Source organism: Crinia signifera, unplaced genomic scaffold (genome assembly GCF_055691185.1).
Source record: "Crinia signifera unplaced genomic scaffold, ASM5569118v1 HAP2_SCAFFOLD_639, whole genome shotgun sequence".
Lineage (NCBI taxonomy): Eukaryota > Metazoa > Chordata > Amphibia > Anura > Myobatrachidae > Crinia > Crinia signifera.
The window spans coordinates 24,616-51,614 of record NW_028142535.1 but is presented as its reverse complement, the minus strand read 5'-3'; the positions used below and the strand labels follow the sequence as shown (position 1 = coordinate 51,614).

The following is a 26,999-nucleotide window of genomic DNA, read 5'->3' as shown; positions in this document are numbered from 1 at the left end:
TTAGCCCAAAGCAGATTAATCTTGCACCTCCTCTCCCCTTCTTCGCTCCCCCCCCCCCCCAAGACATACTCTTCGCCAGTCGTGACCGAAGAGTGCACTCACATAGAATCGGTCGCAGGTGGGGGTACTGCAGCATCTGTCGGATAGGGCACCTCTCTCCTCCTCAGCGTCATTCCTAGCAGCGTTGGGCTGTGTTCTCTGCCGCAGCACCCTGGGGGCAGAGTTGGGGCAGCTGTCTCCCCGCCTGTATCCTTCCCGTCTATGTTGGGCGGTGTCCTGAGCAACGTCCTGGGGGTCCTCAGTGGCAGCAAGGTTTTAGTAGCATCCTGAAGGGGAGGGAAGAGGAGGAAAACATCCATATTTAAAAAAAAAAATGCTGGTCTACAACAGTATGTAAAAATAGCGGCATAGTGAGTTTAGGAGAATCCTGTTCAAAAACTTGCAAAGAGATGGTGCCAGTGTGCACGCTCAAAGAGCAGATAAAGGGCGGGAAGGGGATTAAAAATAGGTCCTGGCATTTAAAGTACACAGGCCCACCTTGGTGTCAATAGTGTCAACACAGTTGTGCGCGAGCGCTCAGGAAAAGAGGGTGTGGACACTCAAAATTGGCCTTGTGTAGTGTTCCACACATATACCACTTCTACACATTCTGCAACAAAATAATAGACCCCATTATACTTGCCCCTTACACATTATGCCAAACGTATTGAGCCAAAATTCACATAATGCCACGCGGATTGAGCCAAAATTCACATAATGCCACGCGGATTATTCTTTATTCCCAGCGGTGGCAGGCGGCATTTCAAGGAAAAAAACCCTAACCCCATTGCACCTACCCCACACTGTCCCCCATCGCAGCAGCCCCACACTGTCCCCATCGCACCAGCCCCACACTGTAGTCTCCCATCACACCAGCCCCACACTGTAGTCTCCCATCACACCAGCCCCACACTGTAGTCTCCCCATTGCACCTGCTCCACACTGTAGTCTCCCCATTGCTCCAGCCCGCACTGTAGTCTCCCCATTGCAACAGCCCCACACTGTCACCATCGCACAGCCCCACACTGTCTTTCATCACAACAGCCCCTTAAATTGTAAGCCATCAAAATGTCACCCTTATACTGTATGTAGAAATGGAGGGAGGGCGGCTGGTGCAGCAGTAAACGGGAGGCCGAGGCAGCAGCGTGGAGGGTGGAGGAAGGAGAGGCAGTCAGGACATGGTGGCAGCGGGGGTAGCCGGCGACATCATGCAGCAGTCTGACTGTACTCACCACCAGACGGTCCACACCAGGGCAGCGCTGCAGGGCTGACCAGTCTCCTCCTGTGGTCCAGGCGGCGCAGCTCCCGGAAGTACGCGTCCACTGTCCTGTGATCTGGAAGCTCCCCCTTCCCCTCTGCGCTTGCCACGGTGGTAAGGGATCGAATATATACACACATATACGTATACACACACACAGATGGCGCCATCAATTTTATTTTAAACAAACAAAATAACAGAAGGGGGGACATTATGATGTTACCGTGTACCTATAACATATTTAAAAAGTATCCCTTAACCCAGTGGTGTCAAAGTCACGGCCCTACAGCTGTTGTGGAAGTACACATCCCTACATGCCCTGCCACAGATTTTATATAATGGATCGCTAAAATCTGTGGTAGGGCATGCTGGGAAGTGTAGTTCCACAACAGCTGGAGGGCCATGAGTTTGACACCACTGCTAAACCCCTTAATGCCCATTACATGTAATCACAACCCACCACCTAGCATCATGCCACACCTCTTCCCTTAGCCCAAAGCAGATTAATCTTGCACCTCCTCTCCCCTCCCTCGCTCCCCCCCCCCCCCCCCCCCAAGACATACTCTTCGCCAGTCGTGACCGAAGAGTGCACTCACATAGAATCGGTCGCAGGTGGGGGTACTGCAGCATCTGTCGGATAGGGCACCTCTCTCCTCCTCAGCGTCGTTCCTAGCAGCGTTGGGCTGTGTTCTCTGCCGCAGCGCCCTGGGGGCGGAGTTGGGGCAGCTGTCTCCCCGCCTGTATCCTTCCCGTCTATGATGGGCGGTGTCCTGAGCAACGTCCTGGGGGTCCTCAGTGGCAGCAAGGTTTTAGTAGCATCCTGAAGGGGAGGGAAGAGGAGGAAAACATCCATATTTAAAAAAAAAAAATGCTGGTCTACAACAGTATGTAAAAATAGCGGCATAGTGAGTTTAGGAGAATCCTGTTCAAAAACTTGCAAAGAGATGGTGCCAGTGTGCACGCTCAGAGAGCAGATAAAGGGCGGGAAGGGGATTAAAAATAGGTCCTGGCATTTAAAGTACACAGGCCCACCTTGGTGTCAATAGTGTCAACACATTTGTGCGCGAGCGCTCAGGAAAAGAGGGTGTGGACACTCAAAATTGGCCTTGTGTAGTGTTCCAGGTACTTGTGGAGTATCACGGCTCCCATCGTATGGCATCGTATGCCATATGTAGTGGCATACGATGTCATACGATGCGATGCGATGTTTTACCGATTTTTGCTCAAAAATCGTATGCCATCGCATGGCATCGTATGCCATATGTAGTGGCATACGATGTCATACGATGCGATACGATGTTTTACCGATTTTTGAGCAAAAATGGTCAAAAATCGGTAAAACATCGGATAACATCGTATGCCATATGTAGTGGCATACGATGTCATACGATGCGATACGATGTTTTACCGATTTTTGAGCAAAAATTGTGAAAAATCGGTAAAACATCGTATGGCATTGTATGCCATCGATGCGATACGATGTTTTACCGATTTTTGAGCCATTTTAGCTCAAAAATCTTATGCGATCGCATCGGATGCCATACGATGGCATCCGATGCGATGCGATGGCACCCAATTTTGCACTGAAATGCATCAGAATGCATTGAAATGTGTATTAAAGTAGTGAAATGCCCCCAAATGCCATTTTTCATAGTGCACCACCCCCACTATCAACGTCAACCCGAAGCGTGGCGAGCGCAGCGAGCCCGCGAGGGGCGGCGGTACGCGTCCTACGACCTTTTCATACCCCCACTATCCACGTCGGCGTGGAGTTGAGAATAGAATAGTGTGGCGAGCGCAGCGAGCCACCGAGCCCGAAGCGTGGCGAGGGGACGCGGATACCTGTAAAGCCCGCGAGGAGACGCGTATAGCTGTGAAGGTATCCGCGTCCCCTCGCGGGGCTCGCTGCGCTCGCCACGCTTCGGGCTCGGTGGCTCGCTGCGCTCGCCACACTATTCTATTCTCAACTCCACGCCGACGTGGATAGTGGGGGTATGAAAAAGGTCGTAGGACGCGTACCGCCGCCGCTCGCCACGCTTCGGGTTGACGTTGATAGTGGGGGTGGTGCACTATGAAAAATGGCATTTGGGGGCATTTCACTACTTTAATACACATTTCAATGCATTCTGATGCATTTCAGTGCAAAATCGGGTGCCATCGCATCGCATCGGATGCCATTGTATGGCATCCGATGCGATCGCATACGATTTTTGAGCTAAAATGGCTCAAAAAAATCGGTAAAACATCGTATCGCATCGATGGCATACGATGCCATGCGATGTTTTACCGATTTTTCACCATTTTTGCTCAAAAATCGGTAAAACATCGTATCGCATCATATGACATCGTATGCCACTACATATGGCATACGATGTTATCCGATGTTTTACCGATTTTTCACCATTTTTGCTCAAAAATCGGAAAAACATCGTATCGCATCGTATGACATCGTATGCCACTACATATGGCATACGATGTTATCCGATGTTTTACCGATTTTTGACCATTTTTGCTCTAAAATCGGTAAAACATCGTATCGCATCGTATGACATCGTATGCCACTACATATGGCATACGATGTTATGCGATGGCATACGATTTTTGAGCTAAAATAGTCAAAAATCGGTAAAACATCGCATCGCATCGTATGCCATCGTATGCCACATGCTATGCGATGCGATTTTTAGCATACGATCTGCATACGATGCAGGTCGTGGGAGCCGTGATACTCCACAAGTACCGTGTTCCACACCATATACCACTTCTACACATTCTGCAACAAAATAATAGACCCCATTATACTTGCCCCTTACACATTATGCCAAACGTATTGAGCCAAAATTCACATAATGCCACGCGGATTGAGCCAAAATTCACATAATGCCACGCGGATTATTCTTTATTCCCAGCGGTGGCAGGCGGCATTTCAAGGAAAAAAACCCTAACCCCATTGCACCTACCCCACACTGTCCCCCATCGCAGCAGCCCCACACTGTCCCCATCGCACCAGCCCCACACTGTAGTCTCCCATCACACCAGCCCCACACTGTAGTCTCCCCATTGCACCTGCTCCACACTGTAGTCTCCCCATTGCTCCAGCCCGCACTGTAGTATCCCCATTGCAACAGCCCCACACTGTCACCATCGCACCAGCCCCACACTGTCTTTCATCACATTTTCATCTGTCTTTCAGCCCCACACAGCATAGCTCTGCCCCAACACTCATGAAGCACCGCCTACATGTTTTGATTGGCCCACAATCCAATCAGTCAAAGAAAATGGATCACCATCAATAGGTAAAAACATTGATGGTCATCCATTGCATAGTGTGCCACAATCAATGGGCAGTTGCACTATTGTCATCAATTGCAAAGACGTCCATCCCTAAAGCTGTGCACACACAGTGCAAGTGAGCCTCTGTGCTAAGTTTGCAGTTAAGCACAGATGGCTCAGCATTGTGTGCTGAACAATCTGTCACGGCCAGTGTTCTCTGGTGTGAGAACATTGGCGATGACTAGATTTATAACTGGATGCAGTGTAAATCTAGTCAAGCAACAGCGACGCGCGGGACCGCGCAATCGTCATCACCAGAGGGTATACACATGGAGTGATCCTTTTTTCATTTCTAAGCGATCTAGTCAGATCACTTAGAAATAAGCCTCATATCCCCCTGGGCGGGATGTATTAATGTAAATCGCCAGCCGCCGCGATGCTACCGCATATGTACTAACATATGCGGCTAGCATTGGGTTGCGGTGACGGAGACCCCCGCGATACCTGTAATGTGGTGTGCGGGGGTCTCCGTCACATCCTGGCGGCTGTCAGTGTCCCCCTGCCTCTCCTCCTCCCGGCTGTGACACCTGCTGAGGGAGGAGTAGATCGATGGAGGATGGGTCGCAAGGACGGCGGGCGGCGATAGAAGCCCATAGGCATCTATAGGGTATCGCCACCCAGAGGTGGAGATACCCTGCCAGGCGGAGATGGGGCGGACGGGTAATGGTACAAAGGAAAATGCGGTAAAACCCCCGTTTTATCACATTTTCCCTTTAGTACATCCCGCCCCCTGTGTGTATGCCCCATTAGGATGGTAGATAATACAGTATACACTTTAGACTACAGTATAACTAATGTGACAATAATCCCTGTATAACCATCCAGCAAGCAATCCCGGCGGGTGACATGTACTTGGTGTCACCTGAACGCAGCAGTGATCCCAGCCTATATACAGTATGCCCAGTTATCCTACATCTGCACTAATGGCTACGTGCAGTTTGTTAGCCTGTACGGTTTGGCTCACCTGTATCTCACCACATTGGCATGCCGGGCACATATTTACCATTACACTCACATGTGTTTATTATCATAGAACATAGCAAAGCGCGCATAGCTACTGCAGCAGAGAGAGAACATATGGTATACACACAGAGGCTTCCCATAGATTATAATCTGGTCTATATACACCTGTGTCACACTTTGGGAAAGCAGATAGATAATTTACAGTGTATAATAATGCAGACAGCACTGGGGCTGAGATATTACAACCTGAGCCATAGAGTAGCGCTGCTGAGGATACACTGGTATGCCCATACACATAGATATCCCCAGGAGCACCATGCAGCAGCCCTGTGGGAGTCACATACATGACCAACATACAGACTGAGCTCCAGTTCTCACCCACAGGTTGCTCAATGCTCAGGGGGTGTTCTGCACATGTGCACTTACCAGCCGCTTCTTCTACGCAGGAACATGGCGTCCCAGTCAGTGACTGCCTCCATCAGAACAGCCGGCAGAGTGCTCATGTAGGGGGAGCAGCAGTGATGACGATGCATTATGTGCCAGGTGTAGTTCCAGCAGCTGCCAATAGGTGGCGATGGTGCGGCACAGCGTGAATGACGTCACTGCATTGTAGCTACGAGATACACGAACAGTCCGTGTATGAGTGGCTGGTACAGTGGCGTGTACCGTTAGTTCAGCGTCTGGGACAGCCACTCAGGCTGAGCCACCACGGGTTCGAATCCTCCACCAGTGTCTGCTGTTTCAGGGGCGTGGGGTGTAGCGCCTTCGGATCCGGGAGCAGCCTGAGTTTTTGACTCATCCACTGATACCACAATATTTTCTGCTCAAACTACATAATATTAATAATTAGCCACCATATATAACCAGGAGGAATAACTTTAAGTGGGGGCAGGACGGAGTCTGTGTACAGACCAATTGTTCTAAATATACAGTTTATTCATTGGCACAAAACAGAAAAATAGGTTAAAATTAAAAAAGTGCATTAAGAAAAAAGTGAATAGAAATTGGAGCTGTGTGTCCGTGTCGCTGTACACTTATACAGTGCCCGTGTCAGCAGATTTCCACATACACAATTTTCTTTAATAACTCATGTCGACCTATTCCTGTGTTGACCTTTTTCATGCAGCCTTTTGGATTGTGTTGACCGTTTTCAGCGTCAATTTAAACCAGGTCGATCTTTTTCATATGTAGACCTTTTCACTGCCAACCAAAAGATCTAATTACTGTCGACTTAATGACCCTCACCCCTGGTCACAGCGTCTATAAACTGTTATGTAGGACAGGAGACAAGTTCCGAAAACTAAAATATCATAAATTCCCAAACGTTGGGCAAAAGAAGCAGCCTCTGTGTTTTCCTTCACATGTAGTCATACAGGTAGAGTCGGACAACAGGAATAATAGGCGCTACATGATAATGTATTTATAGCATTCCTCCCAACTGTCCTGATTACAGTGGTATGGTCCCGCTATTTGGAGCCTGCCCTGATGTCCCTTGAGGGGAGGTGATCATGGCTGCTCTGCTTTGTGGAGCAGCCGGTGATTGCTGGATAGGTGCCGTGCGCAGCAAGGAGAGACGGGGCTGGGTACGCTGGCAAAGAGGATGGAAAACCCGGGGCCTCGATGCCCGGTCCCGCCCCCGTTGCACATAGCCCCGCCCCTTTCCAGGGCCAGCTGCATGCAGGTCCCACTGATCTATTGGTAAAAGTTGGAAGGCATGTTCGATGTTCTGTGTATACAATACATTCCTTTTTCTTTTTTAATAGTAGGATCGGCAGCAATTAGCTGTATGCTCTGGCCTTCGTCTGCGGATCTTCGCCTCCAGTGAAGTGTATGGCCTTTGTCAAACATACATAAAAAAAAATAAAAAAATGATACCCGATCTATTGTCTGCGGGCAGACGTGATTCTAGTCTGGCTCTAAACACAGATATTTCTCCATTCCCAGGAGAGAAAGAGAGAAATTGGCCTCACACCCCTTGCTGAAACAGGTAAGGATCATATGGTCGACCTAAAGATTGTCGACAGTCATTAGGTCAACATACTGCAAGGTCGACATGGGTCAAGGTCAACAGGTCATTTGGTCCAAAAAAGCATTAGGTCAAAATGGTCTAGCTCAACATAGGGTTTTGTACTTTTTTTTTTACCCGAATGCCGACACAGTCAACATGGACACAGGATTAAGTGCACCGCATCCCCTCGCATGTCTGGCTGTGCTTGGTACTCTATGTTATTCTCCCACCACACCCTAGTGCAGGCGTTCCCAACCACGGTCCTCAAGGCACACCAACAGTACAGGTTTTAATGATATCCAGGCTTGAGCACAGGTGTCTTAATTAGTACCTGTGATTTGGATTAATCCATCTGTGCTGAAGCCTGGATATCACTAAAACCTGCACTGTTGGTGTGCCTTGAGGACCGTGGTTGGGAACGCCTGCCCTAGTGGATGGTAGGGCATGAAATTCCGCCTGTCGGCACATGTCGGCTCAAAAAAAAACCCAAAAATCCAGTGAAAAACCCAGTCGACCTAGACCATGTTGACCTAATGACCTGTCGACCTAGACCCATGTCGACTTTGCAGTATGTCGACCTGATGACTGTCGACCATCTGATATCGCTGATACAGGTTAATAGATAGAGGCTATCAATCCGAACGGCCTGTAATTGGTATAGCTATCTCACCCCTGCATTACTATATTAAGTATCAATTGGTAATGGGGGAGGCGCACCCAGGAATATTTATTAGACTTGGAAGCAAAGAAAGATAAAGTATTCCTACAAGGGGCAATCTAGGTTAGCATATATTAATGTTCTGATTAATGTTATAGGTACATTAATAAAGTGACCCAAGAAACAGAGAATTGGCTAAAACATGATGTTTATTGAATCATTTATTAAGGACAGCGAAATATTAAAAACATAAGTGAAAAGTGATAAATGTGAAATAAAGTGCATTAGAAAAAAAATTAAAATAAGTCTGTTACGTGTGTGTTATCGGTCATAGCATGTGTGTCTGTAATACTGTTATTAATCTCCACGCAAATATCAATTATTGCTCTAATTAGGCAGCCTTGTAAATTCATCAACAAAGGGACATGTGCACGTTTCAAGATGACGGGTGCAGCAAAATTGTTAGGAATAAAGGTGCGTACACACGGGGCAATATGATCGCTGGCAATATATTGCTAGCAATCATATCAGCAATCATATTGCCCAGTGTCCCGTTTTGTGAAAACGGGAGCGCGCACCCGGCGATTTATCGCTGGTGCACACTCCAATCACTGGCAATATGGTCGCTCAGCAACCATATTCCCAGCTATTTCAGCCCCTATCGCCCCCGTGTGTACACAGCATAATCGCCCCCGGATGACGTCAGCGAACCGGGACCAGGGCGGTCTTTTCGTATGGGCTTAATGGGCACTTGCTCTGGGGCCCCAGGTGTATAAGGGCCATACTCTGATAGCTGAGGATCCCCTTTTTCCAGGGATACCAGAATTTTTAAAATCGGCCCTGGGGAAATGGAGATATCCAACTTCAAAGCAGCAGTCCACATCTGACCTGTTAATTGCACTTCCCAGTCAGAATTCTCAGGTTCTCTCTGACTTAAGGTGCCCATACACGTCTCGATGCGGGCGTGCATTTTGAGCTTAAATAGCACGCATCGCATTCATCCTTGTACATGCGTTGTGCATACAATGCGATGAAAAGCAAGTACAAAAAGTATGTGCAGCACATACTTTTCTCTTTCAATGGTCCTGGTGACACAGCTTCACATTGGGATGTAGGAGGGTCCGCAGGAGCCAGGCACCTATCCTAAAGCTTTTGGAGGGTAGGCTCCTCCCCTACTGCATCCCAGACTCCTCAGTTCGTGTTAGGTGCCCACTGGAGTGGGTGCTATTCTAAAGGGCTGCCGGAGCAGCCGAAGGAGTAGAGTTAGTTAGGGTTTTTATTATTTTATTAACTTTTACACTAGCTAGGTAGGCACAGTGTGAGGATTCTCATTAGTGAATCCTCACACTGCTAGCACAGCAGGAGCTGACAGAAGCGCGTCCTGTCAGCTCACTGTGCACAGGGGAGACGCTGCCTGGCCTCCCTGTGCAGCGCTTACAGCTTCTTTTAAGAAGCTACGAAAACTCCACAGAATGATACTGAGCGCTGATTACCTATTCTACCGACTGTCCAGGATACACAACCAGTGTCCAACATACAAATTCTCAGTTGAAGTAAAAAAAATTGTGACATCTAGTGGTGCGAATAGGAACTGCAGGCAATCATCCCGATCATCCCTTTTTGTGATCATCCTTTAATACATCCGCAAATGGTGCCCTGCATACACAAATACATCCACTATAACCACAAACCCTAGCATACTACACATCCTATACATAGCGAGTCTACCACATACCGACATCCTAAAAAAGAAACCTCCTCTATTACCCATAACGCCCAGCATAAACACACAACAGCGCACATATACCTGTACCACAGCCGCACAGCATCTGCCATGAGCCTGACGTCTGCCTTGTGTCCCGTGTCCTCGGCTCCTGCAGCAGGAGGTGCTGGGTCGTCCTCTGCTCCGCCTGTTGTGCTGTTCTGGGTCGGCCTCTGCTTCCACCCCCGGCTCCTATCAGGCTGGGGATCCTCCTCTATCCTCTCCTCCGCTGGGCTGTCACCTGTCCTCTGAGCAGCTCCTGTCCTTGATGTTACATCGTGTTCTTAACTTACTTTCGGGCAGGCATCTCTAGGGGCAGCTCCGCACCACTGAGGGGGCTTCTACAGGTCTCCAGCTAGGGGTCCTTTGCATGTCCTCCAGTCCTGGTTCCTCGAGAGCGGGTGTCCTCCGCGGTGCCTGCGCACCTTGGTCTCCACTTGCTGCGTCCTCTATCTTCTTCGGAGCAACTTCAGGAGAATCCTCCGGCTGGGTGTGCTCCCAGGTAATTTACCCCCTCAGCACCTTCTTCCATGAGGTTCTAGTCTTCACCCTCTCGGCTCCTCCACAGGCAGGCACTATGTAGGAAACCTCGGCAGCACACATCATTCTGTTCTCTCCGGGTTTGGGGCTCCTCCTGTGGTTGGCAGCTAGTGGGGGCAGCGCGGTTCCCTTCCCTCTGGCAGGTGGCAGCAGTAGGGGACTTGGAGGAGCCTGGCTCTCCTGGCGCCATTCCTGGTCTCACAGCTGCGCAGCCTCCGCTCCTTACAGGTCAGCAGCTCACAGCACTGCACAGGCCCTTGTCCTCTCCAGGGATCACCCTTCCCGGTGCCGGCTCTCTCTGTTGTGGGTTATGCATCGCTGCAGGACCGCCTCTGATCCCCCTGCCCTACCTCTCTATAGTCCCTGTCACTGGCTCACCCGCCATATCCTGTACTGGCTGTATCATATATTTTTATGTTTCTTTATACTCAAAGGCTATATATCCCCCTTCCCACACAGATTTAAGTTGCGACTATTTGACACAGTGGCTGCCTTGATAAAGGTACCAGCGGGGACCGAAACGTCAGAAGATCTCTCTTGCAGAAAATAAACTTTGGATTACCTCCTGGTTGTACCTCCATTGAACTACAGACTGGTGAGTGCTGTTTATTCCCCCAGTGGGGGTTCTTTCTGGTATCTATCTATCTAAGGAATTATCCAAGCAGGCAGCGGCACTCCGTGGGCTTAACAATGTGTTTATTGGAGGTGACCGACGTTTCGGGGACTGGATACCCCTTTGTCAAGGTGTACAACGCGTGCGGGTGACACAGCAAACATTTAAATACATACAGCATGTGCATACTCACCATTCCCGTACGTGGAGCGTCCCGGTTGCGTCCAGTGCGGCTTCCGGTGCGGGCGGATGTCAGTGGGCGGAGCCTCACTGCATCATCACGCTCCCCTCTGTTGTAGATGGGTTGCTATGGTGACCCCACCGTATCGCCCACTTCTGTATGACAACCTCCGCTCCAGGATCCGGGTTTGGCTTCTGCCTATAACAACACATAAATGGCACATAAATAACCTACATTAAAACAGTAAAACAATGTTAAAAAATGGTGCAAGTTTGAAGTGTAAATTTCAGATGCCACGGGACTACTGCCCGAGCAATGTTTAAGAAGTGATGTGAAGAAGATGTCACCGCATCTAGCGTGACAATTGTATGGTGTTAACACAGGGATCCGGACGGGTGTGTTACATATGGATCTCTGTATACAATAATAACATGGTCAAACTGATCGCTAATGATCATGTTTGTAAATCGGAGATGTCAGGCTCTAACACATGGGGGAGATGTGCTGTGGGATCTCTATGAATGTGAGAATTACAGGGGCGTGTTGTACCATAAATATCGGCTCCACAAGTGATATATATGCTTCATGTTGTCTTTGAGAACAGAACAGCAGTATAGCGTGTATATATATACTATGTATACATCGGGGGAAATGTACCAAAATGGATTCGTAAAAAATAGGTGTATTCGTAGGCAGAAATACGCCTATTTTTTACACATTTGTATTTTTGGGATTTACACACACTTCTTTGTATGTCAAACCGACAGATCGCAATACTATACTTAGACACAACAGCTCGCACCCACGCAACACGGTGGAGAGTCTCCCATACTCAGTTTTTGAGAGTATGCAGGATCACTGATACCGACTCTGAAACCCATCACCAACTGGACATCATGCAGCAGAAGTTCGAGGACAGAGGCTACCCCAGACAGGGCCTACTTAAAGCCAAGGCCAGGGCTCTGGCGTGTGAGCGCACCACTCTTATCACAGGTGCAACACCTAAAGTCATAAAGCCATGTATTCCATGGGTTAATGACTTTAGCTCTGCCAGCCGAGAAACCACCAGCAGAGTAAAAAACTGGTGGGAAATTGTGCGTTCGGATCCCGAGCTACCGGTGTTCAAAGACACCAAGCTGATGCCGAGCTACAAGCGCGGCCCAAACTTGAAGGACCTATTGGTCAAGACCGAGATTACAAATTTTGACACCCCTTCTAGACAAATCAGACCCACCAGAATGGGCTGTTACCGGTGCCTAGGCTGCACAACATGCAGCTTCATGACAGCTTGCACCGAAGTTGCACATCTCTATACGGGTAAAAATTTTTTAAATCAGATGGCCCCTCACGTGCACGACTAAATTTGTTATCTACATCATTTATTGTCCATGTGGAATACATTACATCGGCAAGACCGATTGTGCCATACGGGCAGCCCTTCATTCTGGCTCAGGGGAGCAACCAGTGACCAGGAATTTCGCCAAGGCCAAACATAACATGGCAATGATCAAATATAAGATCATAGACCACGTGCCGGCACACATACGGGGTGGCAACCGTTCCAAACAGCTTCTGCAGCTTGAGTCCAAGTGGATTTACAAAATGGACACACTACACCCTAAAGGCCTTAATGACACACTTGGCCTACATCATTTTTTGTAACCATTTTGGTCCACTAACACACAATCATGTCTTCCTTCTTCCTTTTCTCTCCCCCTTGTTAAAGGTACTTGTCATCCCACTGTGTGACACCAGTCCCCCAGCCTTATCGGTGTCCAGGTGACACACCAGGATAACATATAATATACAAGATGCTGGCATTCTGTTGTTGCAATTTCTGGCTTCTGGTGCTATGCGCATACAGTGATGCTGGCTGCATCACCCCACACAGGGCTGTTTTTGCTTATTATAGATACCCAGCAGGGACTCAGTATTTCTCCCTGCATTTAAACCACTCACGCCATAGGGTTTGCACCTCACCCAGCATATGCACTTTGACTTTTGCCCAGTACGGCTCCAATTAGGGGCCGCACGCAGTTATCTTTTTATACGTATACCCTTTTTTTTTTTCCATCAACAAATTTTTATTGACACAAATTTATATATGGGGTACAGAAATGAAAAAAGGGGGGAAACATTGGGGGGGGGGGGGGACTGCAATCGTGGGTGAGAACAATATAAGACAGTTATAATTTGCCTACAGAGTTTTGTACATGACCATAACAGACATATTAGAACGCTACGCAGAGCGAACTGAACACAGGCATACAGATACAATTCAGTTATAGGGTTAGTCTAAGGTAGGAGAGCATCAGTTAGACCGGGGTGTGGGGTGAGGGGGGGTCTGGGTCAGACTCTGGGGTCTCATTCAGGCTAAACATGGTTGTTTGTCCAGACGTGGCTGAGGAGGGGACTCTAGTACCCTCTCTTGCAGACATATATGAGTGCCAGGGAGCCCATTTAGAGTGTGGCGAGGTGGGTTTAAGGGAGTGGGGCTGGAAACCGGTTTCCATGAGGAAATGGTGGTTTGTTTTTAGTATAACCTGGAGAAGAGGGGGGGGGGGGGAGGGCTGCTTCCATTGTTGAGCTAGGTTTGCTCTTGCCGCTATGAGGATGTGTCCGAGGACATATGTTGTCCCAATCGGGAGATCCTGTGGGTATACATGGAATAAAGCTAGGAGTGGGTCAGGGGCAAGGGTTAGTTGGATCACTTCCGAGATGAGTTCAAAAACTTCTCCCCAATATGCTCTGAGCTTGTGGCAAGACCAAAAAATATGGTAAATGGTACCTATATTCCCGCATTGTCGCCAGCACATATTGGAGCACGTTGGCCAAAAGGTGTGGAGGCGATCTGGGGTAAGGTAGAGGCGATTTATCAATTTGATGTGCATCTCCGAGTGATTAAGACAGCGGGACATTGTGTAAGAGGATAGGAATATCTTACGCCATTGAGGTCCGGAGAGCTGGATGCCCAAATCAGTTTCCCATTTTTTATGGGCAGGAGATTTAGTGAACTCCGCGGGGGTTATGAGTGAGTCGTACCAGAAGGAGATATCCCCTCTGGAGAGTGTCTGGGAGGGTCGGGAGAGGATCGTCTGGTGGCGGGGATCTATAGTGGGGCGGTTGGAGAAGTGGAAGTTCCACCAGTGTGCCACCTGGAGATAGTGGAGGTACTCGTGGGGGGGGAGGGAGTATGTTTCTTGGAGGTAGGGGAAAGGTCGGATTGAGTTGGCGTCGACTATATCTCCCAGAGCTGCGATCCCACTTTGTTTCCAAAGGGTGAGGTTAAGGTTGGGGATTAGTCTCGCCACGGTGGTGATAGGGAGGGTAGTGATAAGGGAGGTAGAGGCGCGCAAAACGGACAGTAGTTGGTCCCATGCATATAAGGTAGCGGTCGTTGTTGGAAGAAGGGAAGGTAGTGAGGGCCTGATGTGTTTTGGGATCTTAAGGAGGTCGTTAAGAGGGATATCGGGGGAGTGACATTGTTCAATGTCTACCCAGGCCCTATGGGTAGGGCTTTCAAAATAGTGTTTGGATGGGGCAAGTAGGCAGGCTACCTGATATTGGGATAGGTCTGGGAGATCGAGACCTCCATAAGCTCTTGGGATTGTCATTTTGGAGCGGGCCATAGCGGGGGGTTTGGATGCCCAAATATATTTTGTCAGAATAGAGGTGGCCTGTTGTAGGGATTTTTTAGGGAAAACATAGGGGATAGTGCGGAACAGGTACATTAGTTTGGGCAGGAGCGACATTTTAAATGCTGCCATCCTACCCATCCATGAGATTTCGTAGGCCAACCAAGATCTGGATAATGATGTAAGGGAAGCTAGGAGGGGGGAGAGGTTAACATCAAATACTGACGCCATGTTAGGGGGGATGTGGATACCTAAGTACTTTATGGAGGTAGTTTGCCAGTTGTAGGTGTAAGTGGTTTTCAGTAGGGGGAGATGGTCTGTAAGGTTGATCGGCAATGCATCAGTCTTGGATGTATTGAGTTTATAGTAAGATGCGGCACTGTATGCGGTTAGTATCTCGTGGACGTGTGGGAGCGTATGGATGGGGTCTGTCACGAATAGTAACACGTCATCCGCGAAGAGGCTTAGTTTATGCTTGTTGGGGCCCACCTGGAGACCAGGAATATTAGGGTTTTTGCGGATGACCGTGGCTAATGGTTCAATGGAGAGGACAAATATTAGGGGTGAAAGCGGGCAGCCCTGCCTTGTGCCATTGGTGATGTTAAAAGGGGAGGAAAGAAAGCCATTGCTGAACACTCGGGCCGAGGGGGAGCTCTATAGTGACATGATTGATGATAGTATGCGGTCCCTGAAGCCGAAACGGGACAGAACTTCCCGCATATATTGCCAGTTAAGGCGATCAAATGCCTTTTCGGCATCGAGTGAGACGAGAAGGAGATCTTGCTTAGCTGACAGGGAGTCTATTAAGTTAAAGACTCTCCGTGTGTTGTCCGGGAACAAACCCTGTCTGGTCCGGGTGTATCAGCAAGGGTAAATAGAGATTGATTCGGGAAGCCATTAGTTTGGCGAAGATCTTGATATCACTGTTCAGGAGGGCTATAGGGCGATAGTTTTGGCACAAGGCAGGGTTCTTACCGGACTTCGGAATGGTAATAATTCTGGCTTCTAACAGTTCTGGGGGGGCGCGACCGAGCGAGGAGAGTTCGTTGAACAGGTCAGTGAGGTAAGGGGAGAGCAAGTCGCTAAAGGTTTTATAAAACTCTGTAATGAACCCATCTGGCCCAGGGGCTTTATTACGCGGGAGTGACTTTATAACCGACTGGACCTCTAATTGGGACCAGGGGGCGTTTAAGAGATCTAGTTGGTCCTGGGTCAGAGAGGGTAGGTGTAGGTTCTTGAGGAAACTATGGATAGAGGCAGGGGTGGGCTGTGGCGTGGAGGGGTCTTTGGAGAGATTGTATAGGTTGGAATAGTAATCTGCGAACTGGTTGGCTATATCTTTAGGGTTCTGTATTTTCTCTTTGTTGGGGGCTGTAATGTATTTAATGCGGTTTCTAGCGTGCTGGGCGCGCAGCTTCCGGGCTAGCATTCTGCCCGACCTGTTGCTAGCTAGGTAGAACCTGTGTCTTATTCTGTTTAAGGCCGATTGGGTACGGGTAAGGAGCATTTTCTGTAATTGGCTCCGTATCGAAGCCAATTCTACTTTCAGGGATTTAGAGGGGGCAACTTTGTTTTTGGCGTCCAGTTCCATTAATTTAGCCTCTAGGGCTTTTTGAGTTGCGGTGGCATTTCTCTTCAGAGTTGCCCCCGCTTGAATAGCAGCCCCTCTTGTGACAGCTTTGAAAGCACACCAGTGGTTGATCACCGAGGTATCTGTAGTTTCATTGTTGGACAAATATAGCTCCATTGATTTTTGGATGGTACTTTTGGCCGCTGGGTTAGACAGTAGATGGGGGAACAGGCGCCAGGGCCTAGGGGGGATTCTGGAGGGATGAAAGTTCCAATGCCACACCACTGGAGCGTGGTCAGACCACGTGATTGGGAGAATGTCAACTCCTACGGAATGTTGGAGGGACCACTTGTCGCAGAGGATATAGTCAATTCTCGAGTAGGTGTTGTGAACTTGAGAGTGGAAGGTGTATTCCCGTCCTGTGGGGTAGGTTATTCTCCAGGTGTCGTACAAGTCAAACTCTGAGAGGAGGTTACGGAAAGCTGTCGATTGATTGTCTGTATGAGATTGGTGGCTAGAGGGGAGATGGGATTTATCCAGGCGGGGGTCTAGTGCTAAGTTAAAGTCTCCCAGTAATATCAGGGAGCCCTTTGTGGTTTTTTGTATGAGGGTAAGGAGTTTACGGAGGAAGGCCACTTGGTTCGTGTTGGGGGCATAGATAGAGACTATTGTCGTAAGTCTGTCCTCTAAGTGGCCGGTTAGGATCAGATACCTGCCGTTTTTATCAGCCGTCTGGGAGTGGCAGGTGAAGGGGGTATTTCTGTTAAACAGAATAGCAACACCATTACGTTTAAAGGGTCCGTTAGCATAGAAAGCAGTCGGGTAGTTGGTATCCCTAAATATGGGTGGTAGGGGGGAGGCAAAGTGGGTCTCCTGAAGGGCCACAATGTCAGCTTTCTGTTTATGGAAGTATGATAATGCCATTCTGCGCTTATGGGGGGAGTTCAGCCCTTTGACATTTAGTGAGAGCAACTTAGGCATGGTAGAGTGTTAAAAAATGCAGGGAGGTTTTGAATACATCCATGGAGGGGGGGGGCGCTGAGTAAGGGGGGTAGGTAGCGGGAGTGCAGTCCAGGGGGGGGGGGGGGGAAGGGAGCATGAGAGGGGTAGTATGTCGACAGGGGGGGAGGAGCAGGGATAGGAAAAGAAAAACAAAGGGTCCAGTATCTAGGACCCGCACAACTACTGCAGGGGAAAGGAAAGACATTTTCGTGCAGTAGTATAAGAAGAGGTTGGGGGTGGTGGCCTGGAGGCTCTGGTTATAGAGCGGAGGGAGATTGGCCACCCCTCCAATAACGACATTTTTAACTAAACAAAACATGCAATATAAAATATAAAACATAACGTATAAAATATAATATAACAGTCCACCTGAGAACTCAGGGGGGGAAACCAGCTATAACAGTAGTTAATTCCTGTCAAGGCTACGGGTGGTAATAAGGGAAATGTTCCCCAGCCAGTGGGGAACAGTAAACTGTAGGGAAGTAACGGAACCTTAAGCAGACTGACAATGTGCTGCTACAAACTGTGAGCGGCAAAGTCCCAGTGCACAGAGACCTGCACCATTGGTAGATAATGAAAGGTGATACTTATCATTGAAGCCTCAACCCGCAGTGGGGAGGTGGCGAAGGTCCACTGGCATGGGAAGTCCGTCATTAGGAAAAGAAAATGGAAGTCGGGAGAGGGACATCAAGTGTCAGTCCAATCCTGGCGAAGAGGTTGTGGGCGCTTCTGCCCCTGGGGGGCAGTGATGGAGATGTCCCATTCTAGCAGAAGTTTCACCCCGGCATCCAGGGATGATATTGTATAGGTGGTGTCTTCATGTGTGATGATCAGTTTCACCGGGAACCCCCACCTGTATCGGATCTCGTGGTTGCGTAGCGCCAGGGTAATAGGGGCAAACGATCTTCTACTGGCCAGTGTTGCGGGAGAGAGGTCTTGGAACACTTGGAGGCCTCCTAGTGTATCTGATAGTTTTGCGTCACGGGCCGCCTTTAGTATGCGTTCTTTCACTGTAAAGAAGTGGACCCGAAGCAGGGTGTCTTTGGGTAAATCGGCTGAAATCGTTTTGGGTCTTGGTAGGCGGTGAATACGATCGATGAGGAGATCCTTGGGGTCAACGGAAGGGAGGAGCCGACGGAACAGTGCTGTGGCATAACCTTCAAGCTCAGCGTTGGTCACCGATTCTGGGATGCCTCTGATTTTAATATTGTTCCTTCTGGATCTGTCCTCCAAATCGGCAAGTTTGGTTCTGTACTGGTCCATCTCAAGTTGTTGGCGGTCATAAGACGACACGAGAGCGTTGTGGGAAGTGACCAATTCCTCCATCTTCTTCTCTAAGTGGTCTGTTCTGTCGCCAATTGCCACTAGTTCCGTTTTAACCTCCCGAATGGCCAGTTTGAGGTCTCTGGCCAATTCAGCCTGGAATGCTGAAAAGACTTGGCATAATGACTTCACCGTCACCGGTTCGTCTGATTCCGCATCTATACCTGCTATTCCAGAGGGGGGGCTGAGCTCTGGTGGGGCACTCGGGTGGTTGTACCCTTGTTTCAGCGGGCTTGGTTGAGGTTGGGGGGATTTTCTAGCAGGCATGTTGATCTTGGTGGGTGCGACCTCCCTAGGCCTTTTTGGGGGCATGACGGTGGTCGGCACTGTTTTAAATATGTGGAAAGGAAATAGAGATCAGACACTGTGGGGGCTCCTGTAGCAGTTGTGTTTTCACATGAGGGTAGGCAGGCTGTTGTCGTCACGGAGAGGTAGCCGTGTAATTACATCGGTCACATTAGGCTCTGATATGTGGCTTTGGCGAGGGGGGATTGAGGAGAGGGAACGAGAGCAGGGTGGACTTTGTGGAGCCCGGTCCCAAGGGGGAGAAAGTCGCCTCAGCACACAGTTCCCAGTGGGGCTAATTCAGGGGGCCCAAGCGCTCCTGTTCAGGCGGTGCAGTGAGCTCCGTGATGTGGGGGGAGCTGGGTGTAGTGGGGCCCAAGATGAGGGAGATTTGCGTGGCCCCTGAGGAGGGGGATGGTTTTTATGCCGCCGCCAGTGAGGTGCACAGGTTAATGGTAAGGACCTGGGGGGGAGGATGGCGGACACCTCGTGTGCGGGTGCTGCGTCAGTAGCTGAGGGATGGTGCCGCTGATATAGGGGGGGGGGTGACCCCCGGTAGATGTACCCTATACAGGGTGGCTCACCCCACACTCCGGTGTCCCTCCGAGTCAGCGGGGATGGTGCGGTGATGGCGGCGGGTGTCAGGCCTCCGTCTGCCTCCAGGCACCAGCAGCCTGCGCGAGGGGGAGATGTAAAGATCGGGGCCAGGCGTCGGCGGGCAGCGGGCGGTGTTGTAGGGTGGCTGCAGGAGGGAGGACTGGGCTCACCAGTAGTCCGCGCCTCCCCTTCGCGCCGTCGCTCCGACTCCGGCTCCAAAATCGAGGTCCCGGCTTCAGTCCCCGGACCAGGCCGCAACCTGCGGCAGCCCTTAAAAGAGCTGCCCGGCTCCGCTGCCGTGGACCGGAGATGCCGGGGGGTGACTGCTGCACAGTGGGTGGCGGAGGTCGGGTCTGGAGGTGTCCGGAGGACTCGGAGAAGGCAGATAATTACAGGTACGCCGGGAGCTCTCTGTAACGCGTCCTTCCAGTCAGCGTGCCAGGCCACGCCCCATACGTATACCCTTTTTAAATGTTCGTTTTTTATTATATATGTCTTCTCATTTTTAGCCACTAGATGTCACTATGTAGTCATAATATGGTCATGTCCACTTGTTTTTTTGCATTTTTTATTCACTTGCATCCTCTGAAGTTTTGTGTATGTATGGATGCCTTTGTTGCTTTATGACTTCTGTAGCACGATACTTGTATTCATGCTAATGTGAGCTGCAATCTCTTTCCCAGCCCACCCACGTCACCGCGGGATGACGACCGTGATGACGCGCGGTCAGCTGGACGCCGCCGAACGTGGTGACGTCACTGCTGTGCGCAGGACTCCGGAAACCGGCCCGTGGATGCTCGTGGGGGACGGCTACAGGGAGGGGGATCAGAGGCGGTCCTGCAGCGATGCATAACCCACAACAGAGAGAGCCGGCACCGGGAAGGGTGATCCCTGGAGAGGACAAGGGCCTGTGCAGTGCTGTGAGCTGCTGACCTGTAAGGAGCGGAGGCTGCGCAGCTGTGAGACCAGGAATGGCGCCAGGAGAGCCAGGCTCCTCCAAGTCCCCTACTGCTGCCACCTGCCAGAGGGAAGGGAACCGCGCTGCCCCCACTAGCTGCCAACCACAGGAGGAGCCCCAAACCCGGAGAGAACAGAATGATGTGTGCTGCCGAGGTGTCCTACATAGTGCCTGCCTGTGGAGGAGCCGAGAGGGTGAAGACTAGAACCTCAAGGAAGAAGGTGCTGAGGGGGTAAATTACCTGGGAGCACACCCAGCCGGAGGATTCTCCTGAAGTTGCTCCGAAGAAGATAGAGGACGCAGCAAGTGGAGACCAAGGTGCGCAGGCACCGCAGAGGACACCCGCTCTCGAGGAACCAGGACTGGAGGACATGCAAAGGACCCCTAGCTGGAGACCTGTAGAAGCCCCGTCAGTGGTGCGAAGCTGCCCGTAGAGATGCCTGCCCGAAAGTAAGTTAAGAACACGATGTAACATCACTAATGAGAATCCTCACACTGTGCCTACCTAGCTAGTGTAAAAGTTAATAAAATAATAAAAACCCTAACTAACTCTACTCCTTCGGCTGCTCCGGCAGCCCTTTAGAATAGCACCCACTCCAGTGGGCACCTAACACGAACTGAGGAGTCTGGGATGCAGTAGGGGAGGAGCCTACCCTCCAAAAGCTTTAGGATAGGTGCCTGGCTCCTGCGGACCCTCCTACATCCCAATGTGAAGCTGTGTCACCAGGACCATTGAAAGAGAAAAGTATGTGCTGCACATACTTTTTGTACTTGCTTTTCATCGCATTGTATGCACAACGCATGTACAAGGATGAATGCGATGCGTGCTATTTAAGCTCAAAATGCACGCCCGCATCGAGACGTGTATGGGCACCTTAAGTCAGAGAGAACCTGAGAATTCTGACTGGGAAGTGCAATTAACAGGTCAGATGTGGACTGCTGCTTTGAAGTTGGATATCTCCATTTCCCCAGGGCCGATTTTAAAAATTCTGGTATCCCTGGAAAAAGGGGATCCTCAGCTATCAGAGTATGGCCCTTATACACCTGGGGCCCCAGAGCAAGTGCCCATTAAGCCCATACGAAAAGACCGCCCTGGTCCCGGTTCGCTGACGTCATCCGGGGGCGATTATGCTGTGTACACATGGGGGCGATAGGGGCTGAAATAGCTGGGAATATGGTTGCTGAGCGACCATATTGCCAGTGATTGGAGTGTGCACCAGCGATAAATCGCCGGGTGCGCGCTCCCGTTTTCACAAAACGGGACACTGGGCAATATGATTGCTGATATGATTGCTAGCAATATATTGCCAGCGATCATATTGCCCCGTGTGTACGCACCTTTATTCCTAACAATTTTGCTGCACCCGTCATCTTGAAACGTGCACATGTCCCTTTGTTGATGAATTTACAAGACTGCCTAATTAGAGCAATAATTGATATTTGCGTGGAGATTAATAACAGTATTACAGACACACATGCTATGACCGATAACACACACGTAACAGACTTATTTTAATTTTTTTTCTAATGCACTTTATTTCACATTTATCACTTTTCACTTATGTTTTTAATATTTCGCTGTCCTTAATAAATGATTCAATAAATATCATGTTTTAGCCAATTCTCTGTTTCTTGGGTCACTTTATTAATGTACCTATAACATTAATCAGAACATTAATATATGCTAACCTAGATTGCCCCTTGTAGGAATACTTTATCTTTCTTTGCTTCCAAGTCTAATACATATTCCTGGGTGCGCCTCCCCCATTACCAATTGATACTTAATATAGTAATGCAGGGGTGAGATAGCTATACCAATTACAGGCCGTTCGGATTGATAGCCTCTATCTATTAACCTGTATCAGCGATATCAGATGGTCGACAGTCATCAGGTCGACATACTGCAAAGTCGACATGGGTCTAGGTCGACAGGTCATTAGGTCAACATGGTCTAGGTCGACTGGGTTTTTCACTGGATTTTCGGGGGGGTTTTTGAGCCGACATGTGCCGACAGGCGGAATTTCATGCCCTACCATCCACTAGGGCAGGCGTTCCCAACCACGGTCCTCAAGGCACACCAACAGTGCAGGTTTTAGTGATATCCAGGCTTCAGCACAGATGGATTAATCCAAATCACAGGTACTAATTAAGTCACCTGTGCTCAAGCCTGGATATCATTAAAACCTGTACTGTTGGTGTGCCTTGAGGACCGTGGTTGGGAACGCCTGCACTAGGGTGTGGTGGGAGAATAACATAGAGTGCCAAGCACAGCCAGACATGCGAGGGGATGCGGTGCACTTAATCCTGTGTCCATGTTGACTGTGTCGGCATTCGGGTAAAAAAAAAGTACAAAACCCCATGTTGAGCTAGACCATTTTGACCTAATGCTTTTTTGGACCAAATGACCTGTTGACCTTGACCCATACCTTGCAGTATGTTGACCTAATGACTGTCGACAATCTTTAGGTCGACCATATGATCCTTACCTGTTTCAGCAAGGGGTGTGAGGCCAATTTCTCTCCAGGGAATGGAGAAATATCTGTGTTTAGAGCCAGACTAGAATCACGTCTGCCCGCAGACAATAGATCGGGTATCATTTTTTTATTTTTTTTTATGTATGTTTGACAAAGGCCATACACTTCACTGGAGGCGAAGATCCGCAGACGAAGGCCAGAGCATACAGCTAATTGCTGCCGATCCTACTATTAAAAAAGAAAAAGGAATGTATTGTATACACAGAACATCGAACATGCCTTCCAACTTTTACCAATAGATCAGTGGGACCTGCATGCAGCTGGCCCTGGAAAGGGGCGGGGCTATGTGCAACGGGGGCGGGACCGGGCATCGAGGCCCCGGGTTTTCCATCCTCTTTGCCAGCGTACCCAGCCCCGTCTCTCCTTGCTGCGCACGGCACCTATCCAGCAATCACCGGCTGCTCCACAAAGCAGAGCAGCCATGATCACCTCCCCTCAAGGGACATCAGGGCAGGCTCCAAATAGCGGGACCATACCACTGTAATCAGGACAGTTGGGAGGAATGCTATAAATACATTATCATGTAGCGCCTATTATTCCTGTTGTCCGACTCTACCTGTATGACTACATGTGAAGGAAAACACAGAGGCTGCTTCTTTTGCCCAACGTTTGGGAATTTATGATATTTTAGTTTTCGGAACTTGTCTCCTGTCCTACATAACAGTTTATAGACGCTGTGACCAGGGGTGAGGGTCATTAAGTCGACAGTAATTAGATCTTTTGGTCGGCAGTGAAAAGGTCTACATATGAAAAACATCGACCTGGTTTAAATTGATGCTGAAAACGGTCGACACAATCCAAAAGGCTGCATGAAAAAGGTCAACACAGGAATAGGTCGACATGAGTTATTAAAGAAAATTGTGTATGTGGAAATCTGCTGACACGGGCACTGTATAAGTGTACAGCGACACGGACACACAGCTCCAATTTCTATTCACTTTTTTCTTAATGCACTTTTTAATTTTAACCTATTTTGCCGTTTTGTGCCAATGAATAAACTGTATATTTAGAACAATTGGTCTGTACACAGACTCCGTCCTGCCCCCACTTAAAGTTATTCCTCCTGGTTATATATGGTGGCTAATTATTAATATTATGTAGTTTGAGCAGAAAATATTGTGGTATCAGTGGATGAGTCAAAAACTCAGGCTGCTCCCGGATCCGAAGGCGCTACACCCCACGCCCCTGAAACAGCAGACACTGGAGGAGGATTCGAACCCGTGGTGGCTCAGCCTGAGTGGCTGTCCCAGACGCTGAACTAACGGTACACGCCACTGTACCAGCCACTCATACACGGACTGTTCGTGTATCTCGTAGCTACAATGCAGTGACGTCATTCACGCTGTGCCGCACCATCGCCACCTATTGGCAGCTGCTGGAACTACACCTGGCACATAATGCATCGTCATCACTGCTGCTCCCCCTACATGAGCACTCTGCCGGCTGTTCTGATGGAGGCAGTCACTGACTGGGACGCCATGCCCCTGCGTAGAAGAAGCGGCTGGTAAGTGCACATGTGCAGAACACCCCCTGAGCATTGAGCAACCTGTGGGTGAGGACTGGAGCTCAGTCTGTATGTTGGTCATGTATGTGACTCCCACAGGGCTGCTGCATGGTGCTCCTGGGGATATCTATGTGTATGGGCATACCAGTGTATCCTCAGCAGCGCTACTCTATGGCTCAGGTTGTAATATCTCAGCCCCAGTGCTGTCTGCATTATTATACACTGTATATTATCTATCTGCTTTCCCAAAGTGTGACACAGGTGTATATAGACCAGATTATAATCTATGGGAAGCCTCTGTGTGTATACCATATGTTCTCTCTCTGCTGCAGTAGCTATGCGCGCTTTGCTATGTTCTATGATAATAAACACATGTGAGTGTAATGGTAAATATGTGCCCGGCATGCCAATGTGGTGAGATACAGGTGAGCCAAACCGTACAGGCTAGCAAACTGCACATAGCCATTAGTGCAGATGTGGGATAACTGGGCATACTGTATATAGGCTGGGATCACTGCTGCGTTCAGGTGACACCAAGTACATGTCACCCGCCGGGATTGCTTGCTGGATGGTTATACAGGGATTATTGTCACATTAGTTATACTGTAGTCTAAAGTGTATACTGTATTATCTACCATCCTAATGGGGCATACACACAGGGGGCGGGATGTACTAAAGGGAAAATGTGATAAAACGGGGGTTTTACCGCATTTTCCTATGTACCATTATCCGTCCGCCCCATCTCCGCCTGGCAGGGTATCTCCACCTCTGGGTGGCGATACCCTATAGATGCCTATGGGCTTCTATCGCCGCCCGCCGTCCTTGCGACCCATCCTCCATCGATCTACTCCTCCCTCAGCAGGTGTCACAGCCAGGATGTGACGGAGACCCCCGCACACCACATTACAGGTATCGCGGGGGTCTCCGTCACCGCAACCCGATGCTAGCCGCATATGTTAGTACATATGCGGTAGCATCGCGGCGGCTGGCGATTTACATTAATACATCCCGCCCAGGGGAATATGAGGCTTATTTCTAAGTGATCTGACTAGATCGCTTAGAAATGAAAAAAGGATCACTCCATGTGTATACCCTCTGGTGATGACGATTGCGCGGTCCCGCGCGTCGCTGTTGCCTGACTAGATTTACACTGCATCCAGTTATAAATCTAGTCATCGCCAGTGTTCTCACACCAGAGAACACTGGCCGTGACAGATTGTTCAGCACACAATGCTGAGCCATCTGTGCTTAACTGCAAACTTAGCACAGAGGCTCACTTGCACTGTGTGTGCACAGCTTTAGGGATGGACGTCTTTGCAATTGATGACAATAGTGCATACACACTATTGTGCAATGGATGACCATCAATGTTTTTACCTATTGATGGTGATCCATTTTCTTTGACTGATTGGATTGTGGGCCAATCAAAACATGTAGGCGGTGCTTCATGAGTGTTGGGGCAGAGCTATGCTGGTGGTAAGGGTTGCTGGTCTTACTGTACTGCATATTAAAAGAATAATAATAAAAAATATATATATAATTTATGTAAGGTGCTAAACAACATATAATGGTGATTCAATTGTTTTGTGCACCCGTAGCTCTTGCCTAATGTAGTGGGAGCTAATGAATTGTTCGCAGCCCTTGCCCTGGTCTTGTTGGCTGCATTTTTGCGCCCTAAATAAACTAGATGCAGCTTATTGCCCTACTGTGCGCGAAGGGTGCGAGGAGAAATCCAGGTGACGTGCAGCCTGGGAGTCGGGTCACCAAACAATTGACTTTGATTTTAAAGCTCGTTTGTCACTGAGCGCCCTTTAGCTGTTTTGAAACTACACATCCCAGCATGCCTTGCCATAGTTTTAGTATTCCCTAATAGCAGAACTGTGGCAAGGCATGATGGGACTTGCAGTTTCACAACAGCTGGCGGGCCATAGTTTGGACATGATTGGTGTATTGGGTTCGTTAGCTGTTCACTAGCCTTTTGCACAAACCACTTTGGCACATATGGAGATGTAATCTCTTTATTAGTCTTTTTATTAGTCTTGCACTCTACTATTACATATAATGCATGCCTTGACACCGTTTCACCGTTCGTGACACCCAAAATGTCGTTAAAATATTTGTTCCAACCAGATTGTTGCTCGGAAAATGTCCAAACTTTTTTTATTTCTTTACATTTTTGAAATACACAAAAAAGGGATTTTTGTAAGAACTTACCGTTCGAATCCCTTTCTCTGAT

General features: G+C 49.1%; 1 long non-coding RNA gene across 1 annotated transcript; it reads right to left on the bottom strand.

Annotated features, from left to right (window-relative positions):
• Positions 1-215: 215 nt before the first annotated feature.
• Positions 216-6,154, bottom strand: LOC146055943 (uncharacterized). Its single transcript, XR_014469006.1, has 4 exons — positions 6,020-6,154; positions 1,894-2,117; positions 1,272-1,394; positions 216-326 (listed from the first exon to the last, which is right to left on the bottom strand). It is a non-coding gene; the product is annotated as an uncharacterized LOC146055943 (long non-coding RNA).
• Between the last annotated feature and the right edge of the window lie 20,845 nt (positions 6,155-26,999).